Below are 14,656 nucleotides of genomic sequence, written 5' to 3' on the forward strand. Positions count from 1 at the left end.
CTCTTCAAAGGCCAAGTGCACAGACACAGACTCCCCTTCCCCCAGCATCCTGCCCTCCTTCTGTGATCCCAACTCCAGGGTATCATCCAACCCACGCAGGCACTGTGAGTCACCCTGGACTCCGCCCTCCTCTTTCCAAATCTGTTTAGACCAAGTCTCCTGGATGGAATCCACTTCTGGGTATGTCTGCAATCAGGCCTCTGCCTTCCACCTTCCCTCCGCACCATCACCTGAGGTCAGCCACCAGCATGGCCCTCGGGATCATCATACCTCCTAGCTCACCTGCAGCCTCTAGTCCGGGGTTGGTGGCCCCTGAGCCTGATCAGGGCCTCAGACTTGTTTTGTCTGCCTCCAACTGTGGTTTGCTTTGCTTCTGCTTTTAAATGAGCTAACACTATCAACTAGAAGATTTCACACACAAGGAAAGAATTCTGGCTGCTCTTGAGTAATTTGCAGGGCCCAAATGCATGCTGTCCCCTTGGAGGGGCTGTTAGCTGTCCCCAAGTGGCAGCTGTTCCCTGATGATCACAGACCCCTAACCAGTCTGCCTTGCCCCTCAGGGCACTTGAGACTAAGGCTTTTCTCCGGTCTGTCATCATCCTCACTGCTCCCAGCTAAAACTCAAAGTTGACGCTGTCATTCAGCAGTTTGTCCAACGTCCTGCAGAGGAAATCAGCCTCTTTAACCTGGCATTCGAGTCCCTTCCCCAGTCCACCCAGGCCAACCCTCCAGCCTCACCCCAGTCCTTCTCCCCTGGAGAAGCACAGCTTACCCGTCTCACAATTCCCATACACATCCTGCTTTCCCAAACCTTTCTGCCTGTAATTGGGCTTTTGTTCCTACTTAGTTTACTTAAGAATGATTGTACTGGACCATATACACAAAAGTGAGTACACTGAGTATAAAACATTGTCTCGATGAATGAGCGCTGTCTTGGAGGAAAGGCTCTTTTTTTTTTTTTTTTTGCAAACTTTTCATTAGGATAAATTTCATATACTAAGAAATAATAAGTTAATGAGTTCCTTCTGCCCACTACCTATATTCAACAATTGTTAACATTTGTTGATGTATGTATAGGGTTAGCTAGTTGGTTGGTTGGTTTTGCTGAACTATTTGAAATCAGTTTGCAAATATCATTACGTTTCACTTCCTGAATATATCAAATACCTAAGCATGCATCTCCTAAAAGCACATTTTCTTCAAAACCACAAAACCATTATTAGACTCAAGAAAATTAACAATAATTCCCAGTATTATCTAACATCTAGTCCATAGTCAGTTTCCCCAGTTTTCTCAGCTAAGCATTTCTCAGCTGTGTTGTCATTGTTGGTCACATCAGGATTCAGTTGAGGCTTTAGGGCAACTTTGCATGTTGTGTCTCTTTGTTCTTGTGCCCCCACCAATCCTTTTGTCCCTGACATTTTTTTGTCCCAGGCCAATCATCTTGTATAAATCCTACCTTCTGGATTTGTCATGTTTCCTTGAGGTGTCATTTAACCTTGTTCCTCTATCCCCTTTACTTCCTGTAAATGGGGAGGGAGGTTAAATATAAAGGCTTGACTGGGCTTAGTTAAACATTTTGACAGGAACATCTCATGGGTGATGCGGTGTAAATAGGGGAAAGGAGTTTGATTTAGTCTCCATGGTTTTCTGCCGTTGTTGTTGTTTTTGTGGCAGTGGCGCACAGCATGTGGGACCTTAGTTCCCCAACCAGGGACCAAACCCATGCCCCCTTCCGTGGAAGCACAGAGTCTTAACCACTGGACTGCCAGGGAAGTCCCAAGTCTCCATGTTTAGACTGATGTCTGGAACTGGTGGACATTACAGGGAAAAAGGGAGCTGTGTACAGACATCAGAGCTGCTGAATGTGGCATGGGCTGCCTTGTGAGGTGGTGAGCCCTCATCACCAGGGGCATCCCAGCAGGCGCTGGTGGACCATCAAGTACCTTGGTGAGGAGTCTGCTGCTTTGGTTAGAGTGCCAGACCCCCTCACCCGCTGGATACTTTAAGGGGTGCTTTTGCTCGTCACAATGACTGCAAATGTTGTTGATAGACAGTGGACGCTGAGAGCCTTGCAACTTGTGGGACAGTCCCATAAAAAGAGCTGTGTACCCAAGATGCTGTTGAGGACCCTGGGCAAGGGCTTGGTTAGAAAAGGGGCTTTCGAACCACTTTTAGCGATGGAGCTATTTTTCAAACAATAGCTTCACAGAACTGAGTATACAGAATAGAATCACGGTGCTTAAAGCTGGGGTGGCTGCGCTGTGGCCCTTCTCCAGAACCCTAAGGCACCAGAGAACACATGTGAAAACCACAGAGCTGGGTAACCTGAGATCCAGATGCTTCTGAAATTCTCTGTCACAGGAGCGGGGTGGTCCATTCCAGGCCCCACGGCCACCATCACTCACGCTGTGGGTACCTGCAGGCAAGTGCTGGCCCTCTCAGGCTCAGGTGAGGGGACAGCAGTGCCCACTTGCCCTTACAAGGACTGCAGGAAGCGTGGTCCAGCCGATGCCTGGCTTGTGGCAGGGGCTCCATAATGTTTGTTAAAGCTTAATCTGAAACTCATTTGTTTTCTTGAATAAGAAATACATTCACATGGTAGGAAATTCAGAAGGCACACACAATTATACTGTGGCTTCCCCAGCGGACGGAGGTTAATGCTCTTCCCAGCACACACTTCTTTTTAATGGGCGTGTACTCCTCTGTGTTTTTCTTTCCATCTCAGAATCTCAGAGATCATTTCATTCCAGTTACATGGAAAGGTTTCTCATTCCTTTTCTGTAACTTCTTTTTTTAAGTATAATATACATATATAAAAGTGAACGTAAGGGAAAAAGCTCAATGAATTTTCACACACCCAAGAGACCAGCGCCCAGATGAAGAGGCAGATTCCAGCCTCCCAATGCCAGCATGTGCTACCCCAAAAGTAACCACTATCCTGACTTCTAACACTGGAGTTTCGTTTTGCCTGCTTTGGGACTTTTATTATAGAAATAGACTCAGTATGTTGTCTTTTGTGTCTGGCTTCTTTCATTCAACATTACGTCTGTGAAATTCATCCACACTGTGTGTAGTCGTAGCTGATTCATTCTCACATTTGTGAGCTACTCTGTTGAATGACATGACTGTTTATTCATCTATTCTACTGTTGCTGGGCTTCTGGGTGTGTTCCAAGGTTTTGTTGTACCTAATAGTGCTGTTTGTGGATCAGGCACTGCCCAGGAACAAATCCAGCTCCCACCCGTGGTGCCCTGGGGAAGCTGGTGGGTGCATTTTGCAGTTGCACTGTCATTCATTCCTGTGGCAGGGGTCCATGAGTTTGAGTTTCGGCCCAGACCCCTCATTACAGCTCCTTTATATTCCCTCTTACTATCCCTGTCCTCAGGCGGCCGTGGTTTACCCAAGCATCAAATCTTTCTGTAGTTCCCAGAGAGCTTGCAGAGAACAAGATTATCCTGCCCTCCAGGCACTCCCTGTGAAACCCACATAGCCCTTGAGGAAGGGCGTTCACAGCCTTCAGGCACAGCAGTTGTCTTTGGGAAGGGGAATTGGGCGGCCTGAAGCCCAGAGTGCCGGGACGGGGAGGACAGACCTCTCACCTTAAACCCCTGGATGAATTTTGAATATTCATCCAGGGGTCATGCATATAAAACCATGCATGTGTCATGCATATAAAACTTACTCTTTTTTTTTTTTTTTTTGCGGTACGCAGGCCTCTCACTGTTGTGGCCTCTCCCATTGCGGAGCACAGGCTCCGGAAGCGCAGGCTCAGCGGCCATGGCTCACGGGCCCAGCAGCTCCGTGGCATGTGGGATCTTCCCGGACCGGGGCACACACCCGCCTCCCCTGCATCGGCAGGCGGACTCCCAACCACTGCGCCACCAGGGAAGTCCTATAAAGCTTACTCTTAAAAACAAATGTTATACATGTGTGTACATATACACATAGAATACGTATATTAGAGTGTTTGGGGAACATAGATGTCGGGCTTTCTAGGGGAGGTGACATTTGAGATTTTGGCTTTTAAAGAAAATGAGCCCATCAGGAAAGCGGGTTGGGGGTGATAGAGAGGGCCTGCGAGGAAGAGGGAATGGCTAGCGTGGGCAAAGGCCTTCAGGCTTGGGAAAGCGGGAAGAGTTTGGGGAATCCCAAGATGCGTGAGGCTGTAACGGAGGCACCCAGGGGAGCTGGAGCCCCTGGAGGAAGAGCTCTCCAGGGAGAGTCTGGGGTCAGGAAAGGGCTGAGGACAGAATGGAAGAGTGGGGAGGGGATGGAGAAGGAAAGCTGAAGTTTTTAAGGGGCAAAAGAGGTCATCCAGGGTCCTGTCACTGGAGTTCCCTGATCCTTCTCAACTTTGTGTCACCCCCCAAATAGATAAATAGATGGGGCCTAATACAGACCCCTGAGGCACCCCCTCGGGCCTGTCCTCCAGGCTGACTGGCTCTTTCCTCAAGCACGTATGGGTCCAAATTCACAGAATGGAATCCAGGCCAACCCACATGCTTCCCATGTGACCTCCATCAAGGTCCTCAGAGACCTGGACCAAGGCTGGAATGCAGGTTGTCCACGCCCTAGGATTAGTCTGACCTGAGCCTGGGGAGGTGGTGAGCTCCTGCTTCCTTTCCAAGGCTGCACTGTCCAATATGGGAGCCACCAGCCACATTTGGCTATTTAAATCTCAACGTCAACTGGTTAAAATAATAAAATTTAAAAATCAGTTCCACAGCCACACGAGCTGCCTTTCAAATGCTCAATACCTCCTCAAGGTGTACAGAACAGAAATTATATCAAATGCTCAGCTGAGGTCCCAGGAAAGAAAGAGAAATCCCAAATGCCAAAAACAAGAGGGGACTGACCCCGACAGACGACAGCTAATGAGCTCACCCTGCTTCTGGGGTGAGGATGGGGTGAGAAGCAGGGGCTTGTGCTTAAGCGCATGTGGGGACAGAAGACAGCCTTGGGAGCACACTTAAGGTAAGGGCAGGTCCTGAGATCTCTGTATAAAGCTGGACCCTTGAAAAGCCGCACTCTCGGCAAAAGGGCGAACTTGAGAAAAAACGCCCATCTACAAGGAGGTGACAAGCAAGCCTGTCTGTTTCAGCCTGAGAATCCAAAGCTCCCAACTCAGCATCGCATGGTTTGGGATGTCAATTTACTGGACAGGAATGGTCCAGAAACTCCCAACTCTAAGCAATGACATAAATACTGAACATAGTCTGGTGATACTTCTGGGAGATAAGCAAAAAGGGAAAAGCTTTGAAGCCATGCTCCCAAGACCCAGGCTGCAACAGGCTCTATTGGAGGAAAAAAATAAAAGAACCCACCACCCTAAGGGTGAGCTCATAGCAAGAAATGTCACAATCCCTGGGGGAACAATCCATGAGGATTGAAAGTCAGAAGACACAACAAATACAAGATAACAGGCCCAGGGTCTCCAGAACACACAACGGTCTGACAGAGAACACAAAGTTAGTCTGTTAGAGATGAGTGGTTGCCTTTGGGGGGAAGGAGCGGGCGTGAGAGAGGCTTCTGGGGGTACTGAATGTTCTGTGTCCCGACCCAAGTGCTGGTTACATGCGTTTGTTCAGTTTTGAAAATTTACTGAGGTACATACCTATGATTTGTGTACTTTTTCGGATGTATGTTATAATTCAATAAAATGACATAATAAATAATTAAAGGAAAAATATTAGGAATCAGAATTCTAAAGAATAAGACATTATGGGGGTGGAAACAGAGGAGGCAGGTTTTAAGAAGAATCAAACAGAACTTTTAAAGATGAAAAATGGGGACTTCCCCGGTGGCGCAGTGGTTAAGAATCCGCCTGCCAATGCAGGGGACACGGGTTCGAGCCCTGGTCCGGGAAGATCCCACATGCCGCGGAGCAACTAAGCCTGTGCACCACAACTACTGAGCCTGCTCTCTAGAGCCCGCAAGCCACAACTACTGAGCCCATGCGCTACAACTACTGAAGCCCGCGCAGCTAGAGCCCGTGCTCCGCAATGAGAGAAGCCACTGCAATGAGAAGCCTGTACATCGCAACGAAGAGTAGCCCCCACTCGCCGCAACTAGAGAAAGCCCACACACAGCAATGAAAACCCAACACTGCCAAAAATAAATAAATATTAAAATAAATAAAATTTAAAAATAAAGATGAAAAATGCAATCAATGAAACAAATTTTTATAAGGGAAATGAGTTATGTAACAGGTTAAATGTACCTGAAATGAAAATTACTGACCTGGGAGACATATCTGAGGAACAGATTAAATGTGCCCAGAATGCACAGAAAGCCAAAATGGTGGAAAATATAAAAGAAAAGTTAGGGGACATAGAAAAGAGAATAACAAATTCGACACAGGTCTAATAGGTTCTATAAGGAGAAAGAAAGAATGTGGGGAAGACAATATTTAAAGAGAGAATGATTACTAATTTTCCAGAGTTGATCAAAGACACAATTTTAAAGATTCAAGAAGCAGAAACTCTACCCCTGCTCAGAAACAATAAGTCCACATTAATTTTTTTAATAAGTATTTTATTTATTTAGCCGCACCTTGCAGCTTTCAGGAACTTAATTCCCCAACCAGGGATTGAACCCAGGCCACAGCAGTGAAAGCACCAAGTCCTAACCACTGGACCACCAGGGAATTCCCAATAAGTCCACATTTAGAACCATCATAGTGAAAAGGCAGAACAAAGGCCAAAAGAAAAACTGTTTAAAGCTACCAGAGGGCAAAATGCTGATAATCTGACAGTGAGATTGACAGCAAAACAACAGCAACATCAGAAGACAAAAAGGGCAAATGGAACATCATCATTAGATTCTACAGGAAAATAATTCCCAACCGTGGAATCGATACCCAGCTTAGTCATCATTCAATATTGAAAGTAAAATAAAATTTTTTTCAGAAACGACTCAGAGAATTTCTCTCTCATAAATCCTTTCTGAGAGTATTATAAAGGATGTACTCCAGGAAGAAAGAACTAGAATTCAGAACGAAGTGGTCAGTTGCAAGAAGTGATGAGAACAAAGACATGATTAGTACACATGTGGACAAATCTAAACAAGCATGGACTTTTAAGAAGACTAATTTTGGTGTTGAAAATAAAATACTGGAAATTGATAACTTTTGAGATGTTGTATTTGTTTTTTTATAAATTTATGTATTTAATTTATTTATTTTTGGCTGAGTTGTGTCTTTGTTGCTGTGCACGGGCTTTCTCTTGTTGCAGTGAGCGGGGGCTACTCTTCATTGCAGTGGCTTCTCTTGTTGCAGAGAATGGGCTGTAGGCGCATGGGCATCAGTAGTTGTGGCACACAGGCTCAGTAGTTGTGGCTCATGGGCTCTAGAGCGCAGGCTCCGTAGTTGTGGCACACGGGCTTAGTTGCTCCGCGGCATATGGGATCTTCCTGGACCAGGGATCGAACCCCTCTCCCCTGCATTGGCAGGTGGATTCTCAGCCACTGCGCCACCAGGGAAGCCCCTGTATTTGTTTTTTTAGGTGTGCCCTAACCTAGGTGCCACAAACTGGGTGGCCTAAAACAACAGAAATTTATTATCTTGCAGTTCTGGAGGCCAGAAATCAAAGTGTCAGCAGGGTTGACTCCTTCTGGAGGTTCTGAGGGAGAATCTGCTTCACGCCTCTCTCCTGGCTTCTGGTAGCTGTTGGCATTCCTTGGCATTCCTTGGCTTGTAGCTGCATCACTCCAGTCTCTGCCTCCATCCTTACATGGCCTTCCCCTCTGTTCTTTTTTTTTTTTTTAATATTTATTTATTTTCTTTATTTTTTTGGCTGCACTGGGTCTTACTTGCAGCATGTGGGATCTTTCATTGTGGCACGGGCTCTTCGTTGTGGCGCACCAGGGTTCTCTCTAGTTGTGGTGTGCGGATTTTCTCTCTCTAGTTGTGGTACAGGGGCTCCAGGGCGTGTGGGCTCCAGAGCACGTGGGCTCAGTAGTTGTGGCACATGGGCTTAGTTGACCTGCGGCATGTGGGATCTCAGTTCCCCAACCAGGGATAGAACCTGTGTTGGAAGGCGGATTCTTTTTTTTATCAATTATTTATTACTATTATTATTTTTTTATTTTTTAAATTTTTGGCTGCACTCGGTCTTCATTGCAGCGAGCGGGGGCTACTCTTTGTTGCAGTGTACGGGCCTCTCATTGCAGTGGCTTCTCTTGTTGCAGAGCAGAGGCTCTAGGTGCACAGGCTTCAGTAGCTGTGGCACATGGGCTCAGTAGTTGTGGTGCACGGTCTTAGTTGCTCCGCAGCATGTGGGATCTTCCCAGACCACGGCTCGACTGTCCCCTGCATTGGCAGGCGGATTCTTAACCACTGCGCCACCAGGGAATCCCTGGAAGGCAGATCCTTTACCACTGGACCACCAGGGAAGTCCCTCCTCTGTGTTTCTATCTCACATCTCCCTCTGCCTTTCTCGTCTAAGAATCCCTGTCATTGGATTTAGGGCTCGCCCTAAACCCAGGATGATCTCATCTCTAGATCCTTAACTTAACTACATCTACAAACACCCTTTTTCCTAACAAGATCACATTCACTTGGTTCAGAGGATTAAGACTTGTTTTGGGGGACTACTATTCAACTTACTACAGATGGCTAGAGAGTTATTAAAGAGTTGTAGGGTCCTTGTTTTGTTTTGGATTGATTTTAGACTTTGTGAAATCAAATATGTGAGCTGGAAACTAAATGACAATTTCCCAAATATCTGAAATAAAATTATTATAAGTTGGGAAGGAATAAAAAATTTTGACCAATTTAATAGAAGATAGAACCAAAGAAAGGCAAAGAAAAAGCACAGTATATAGAAAGCACGAAATAGGATGACATAAATAATCCAAATATAGCAGGACTCACAATAAATGAAAATGCACTAACTCACCAATTAACAGGTAGACATTACCTGATGACATGCTGTTCATACTGTTTAACCATATACTATTTATGAAGCCCACCTCAAAATATAAAGATTCAGAAAGGCTAAATATAAAGGGATGAAAGAAAATGTGCTAGGCAAAGAAAGCTGGTGTGCTTCTGTGTGTCCTATGCATTAGTAAAGACATTTAAATAGACTTTGAGCCCTCCCCACCCCCCCAAAAAAATTAGGAATAGAGAGAAGGCTCACTACATAATGTTAAAAGGATTAGCAGACCAAGAAGATAAGATTATTTAAACTCGTATGCAATAGCAACAAAGAGTCTCCAAATATACAGTGCCAAAATTACAGAGAATAAATTGACAAGTCCACAACCACAGTGTGGAGATTTTAATATACGTCTCCCATTAGTTGAGAGCTAGCTCAAGCGGACAAAAATTAGTGAGGACACAGAAGAGTTAACCTACCTTCACAAAACTCCATATTCAACAATTAGAGACTACACATGGAACATTTTCAAAAACTGACCACATGATAAGTCAGAAATAAGCCTTAGGGACTTTCCTGGTGGCACAGTGGTTAAGAATCCGCCTGCCAATGCAGGAGACGTGGGTTCGAGCCCTGATCCGGCAAGATCCCATATGCCGCGGAGCAACTAAGCCCATGTGCCACAACTACTGAGCCTGTGCCCTACAGCCCGCGAGCCACAACTACTGAGCCCACATGCCGCAACTACTGAAGCCCGCGCGCCTAGAGCCCATGCTCCACAACAAGAGAAGCCACCACAATGAGGAGCCCACACACCGCAATGAAGAGTAGCGCCCGCTTGCTGCAACTAGAGAAAGCCCACACACAGCAACGAAGACCCAATGCAGCCAAAAAATTAATAAATTAATAAATAAATTTTTAAAAAAAGAAATAAGCCTTAATAAATGCCAAAAATTTAATACCGTACATACCATCTTCTCTGGTGATAATAAAATGAGGAATCAGTAAGAGAAAACATACGCAAGTCCATGCACATTTGAAATTTTAAAATATACTTCTGAGTATTTTACCGCTCAAAGAAATGAAAATACCATGTAACAAAACTGGTAGGATGTGGCTATAAAAATATATACTAATACTTAGGGGAAATTTTTTAACCTTAAATGTATATGTTAGAAATAAAGACCAAAAGTCAGTGAGCTGGGCATCCAACTCAAGAAGTTAGAGGGAAAAAAACAAAATAGAAAAACCCCAAAGGAAAAAAAAAGGAAACAATAAAATTGAGAACAAAGAAACAAGATAGAAAGCCCATAAACCCAAAACTGGTTCTTTTAAAAGTCTAAGAAATCCCCTGATGAAAGAAAGAGAGAGAGAGGGAGGAGAAAAACTATTGGAAAGAAAAAGGGCCATATTATAGATATAGCAGAGACTGTACTGTGAACCACTTTATAACATTAAATTTGAAATTTTAGATGGAATAGATAATTTATCTTAAAAATATAACTTACCAAAATGTATTCAAAAATGTATTGAAGAAGAAATAGAAACCCCTAATAAACCTATAACCTTTTTTTTTTTTTTTTTTTTTGCGGTACGCAGGCCTCTCACTGCTGTGGCCTCTCCCGTTGCGGAGCACAGGCTCCAGACGCACAGGCTCAGCGGCCATGGCTCACGGGCCCAGCCGCTCCGCAGCATGTGGGATCTTCCTGGACCAGGGCACGAACCCGTGTCCCCTGCATGGGCAGGCGGACTCTCAACCACTGCGCCACCAGGGAAGCCCCCTATAACCATTTTTTAAATGGGTCGTTTAATACCCAACCACCAATTGGTCCTAATAGGAAAATAAATAAATTGAGGTTCAGGCACATAATGGAATACCATAGAGGTGCTAAAAAGAATGAACTAGTTTCACAAACGTCCACACGAATACAAGTAAGAAACAATTTGGAATGGAATCATGCGCAAAAGGAATTGTAAAGTCTGATAACATTTCATAAAATGGTAAAATACAAACAATAATCATATCTATTCCTTAGAGATGAAGGGATTGACTGTTAAGTCAATGGCAAGTGGTGAGAGTCTGCAGGCCAGGAGGACTTGGGGGCCCAGCTGGCCTGGTGGGGGTCCATACTCAGCTCCAGTGCCTGGTACCATGGAGAAATGAAGGCCCAGGGTCACCAGATCTTCCCAGTTTTTGAAAGTGAACAAGAAATCAAGGCATTTATGTGAATTATGTTCCAATTCTTTGAAAGCCTGAACTTGGGGAGGGGAGATCTTCCATAGGAGGATCACATTTGGTCTATGGCCCCCCCCAGTTTCTGGCTTTTGGCCCAGGCCACAAGAATTTGGGTCTGGGTTTGAACAGGAGCTCTGGGGAGAACAGGCTAGATCAGCCACCCTGGAAGCAGCCTAGATTCTGCCCAATGAAAGCTCCCTGGCTTAGGCAACAGGCTCTTAGATATGACATTTAAAGCATAAACAACTAAAGAAAAAAAATAGATAAACTGGACATCATTAAAATTTTAATGTTTCAAACACCACCATAATGAAAGTGGAAAAAGAAACACCCCACAAAACTGGAGAACATTTTTGCAAATCATATCTGATAAGGGTCTTGTATCTAGAATAAAGAACTCTTACAGCTCAATAATAACAAGACCAATAATTCAATTTAAAAACAACGGCTCTGATTACACATTTCTCCAAATAAGATATATAAATGACCAATAAGCACATGAAAAGATGTTCATAGCCATCAGGAAAATGCAATTCAAAACAACAACGAGCTCCCACTTCATAACCACAAGATGGTCATAATCAAAAAGATAAGTGTTGGGGAGGAAGGGGAGACATCGGAACCCTTATATACTGCTGGTAAGAATGTGAAATGGTGCAGCCACTTTGGAAAACAGTCCACAAGTTCCTCAAATAGTTAAACGTAGAGTTAACCATATGATCCACCATTTTCACTTCCAGGCATAGACCCAAGAGAAGGGAAGACACACAAAATCTTGTACACAATATTCATAGCAGCATTATTCATACTGACCCCAAATGGAAACAATGCAAATGTCCATTAGCTGATGAGTGGATAAATAAAATATGGCATACCCACACAATGGAATTTTATTTCACAATAACAAAGAATGAAGTACTGCATGGATGTACTACATGATACAGCATGGATGAACCTTGAAAATATTATGCTAAATGAAAGAAGCCAGTCACAAAGGATCACATATTGAATGATTCCATTTACATGGAATGTCCAGAATGGACAACTCTATAGACAGTAGATTAGTTGGTCTCTGACTCTGGGAGAGCATATGGGGGTTGGGGAGTTAGGCTAAGGGGAGCAGAGTTTCTTCTGGGTATTGAAAATGTTCTGAATTGATAGTGTTGATGGTTGTACAATTCTGTGACTATCCTACAAACCACTGAATTATACACTTTAAATGGGTGAATGGCATGGTATGTGAATTATATCTCAATAAAACTATTAAAAATAGTACTAATGAAGCACATGAATGGTGCCATTGTTGAATCACAGGGTCTTTTTGTCCACAGAGCACCAGTGGCTGCGGAAGCTCTTTGCAATGCTACCCAAGTTGAGGCATGGGAGGAAATGGGATGATGAAGAAAGGGTTTTAATCAAACTCCAAATATTTTCATCTGATTCCCAGTTTTCATAGAAGCAACCAGTATTTATTGAACTTCCTCTATGAGACAGTCCCTGCTTTAGGTGCCAAGACTTCATCAGCCAGCAAAACAAATTCCCTGCTCTCGGGGAAGATGGACTTTAAATAAGAAAACAATAAATAGATAAGAAGTCAGGTGCGACAAGTGCTGGGAGAAAGAACCACCAGGGCAGGAAAGAGAAAACTGGAGGCTGTTGCTATTTCGAACAGAGCAGTTAGGAAGGCTCCTTTAAGCAGAAGCCCAAAGGAAGCAAAGGTGCATGCCATGTGGGTGTCAGGGGGACAGGCAAAGCAAAGGCTTGAAGTGGTGAAGTGATCAGGGTGCTAGAGGAAGAGGAAAGAAAACAGGGTGGCTGGGCAGACAAGTGATGGGAAAGACAGGGAGGAGGGGCTGGGAGGGGACAGAATAGGGCCTTTAGGCCATAGTAAGGGCACTGGCTCCTACCCAGGAAGATGGGAGGGTTGGAGCAGAGAAAATGACATGCCCTGATTTAGGGTTTAGAAAAAACACTATGACTGCTTTGTGAAAAATGGACCAAGGGGGCAGAGTTGAAGCATCCTTCTTCTCCAAATAGTTTCACCGCTTATTTGATATATTTGAGATCTTTTTAAAGTTTTTTGAGTTACTTCACAAAGTCTGCACAGTTTTAGTGCTAGTAAGCTATAGTTTTGGTTACAAAGAAAGCATATTCAGTACTCTTTTTCTTCTTTATTTTCATCATGTATAGATAGAGATTTCATTTTTAATTTTTCTCATATTCACATTCACTTGTTTGGAAAGCCTTTGACCTAGAGTAACACGTGCTTGTAACAGAAGCTTTGCAGTAGCTCAATACAGATGCTTACTGAGATTCACGCAGGGCCAGATCTGCGTAGATTTGTAGAGTATCAGTATGTCTTTTCACATAAATTGACTAAGTCATTGATCTTAATCTCAACATAAAAGTGATTCATATTTGAGGTTATTTTAGATAGGTTAACAGCATTTCACCAACAAAACATCGTTTCGAAACTTAAAAACAGCTGAATACTGAAAACTGTTATCACAAGGACTATCGTTCTTTTATAGGCAAAGAATTGACAGATTAAACAATTTGAGGTCACACAGCTAGTAGTTAAGTGGGTTGGCCAGGATTTAAACACAGGCAGTTTGAAATGCAACCCACAAGCTTCACTACACTATAGGTATCTCAAAGAAAGTGGCATCTGAGATGGGTCCTCTAGCAGGTTACACCCCCAACTCCCAGGATTAAAGAGAACTGGTAAAGGCTGGGATATCCACTCTTGGGAAGGAGTTAGGGAACAAATTAGGATCAAAGCTCATGAGGACAATCTCAGGAGAGTTTGGGCATCTAGCTTTGCCATGGAGGCAGTCAGCACATTTATGGAACTTTCTAGGGTTGGTCTCAATCCTCTGGATCCTGTGTGGGACACAGGTTGTGTGCTAGAGACCAACAGAAGGGGAAAGGGCCTATGGATAGTAAAGCTTAAGAGTGTGGCCTGAGACTGGCCCCGGGTGTTGCCCAAGTAGAGAAAAGGCCATTAAGCCTGGTGGGAGGGGATGGCCCCTGGATGGGCCTGGTGCTGGGAAAGCCCCAGACATACACCTTCCTATTAGTCTTCCCTCTTTTTACTTCATTCATAATAAATCACTCTCTTCTCCCTCACGCAGGGCCCTGTAGGATGACAGACCTCTCTCAACACGGGTTCCTATCCTCCAGAATCTCACCTTGGGGTGACTTTGGACTGGGAGACTTTGCTTCTCATTTAATCTTTACAATCTGAGGAGGTGGGTGATATCCTCCTCTTATGATAAAATGATAAAATTGAGACATTAAAGAGGTTAAGTAACTTGCTTGAGGTCACACAACTAGTAAGAGGCTGGGCCCAGATTACTTTGGGTCTATTGGATAGTAAAGTGGTTTTATTATCAATACTTAATAAAGATAGAGACAGAAAAGCAAACACCGAGTTAACAGCTGCCCTGTGAGTGCCAGCACTGGGATAAAGTAGCAGAAGTGCTTAAATATAACAGTACTGGGCATACGTTGCAAAAATTCTGAGGTTCTTCTAAAC

The sequence above is a fragment of the Grampus griseus genome (genome assembly GCF_964374135.1).
Source record: "Grampus griseus genome assembly, chromosome: 14".
Classification (NCBI taxonomy): Eukaryota; Metazoa; Chordata; class Mammalia; order Artiodactyla; family Delphinidae; genus Grampus; species Grampus griseus.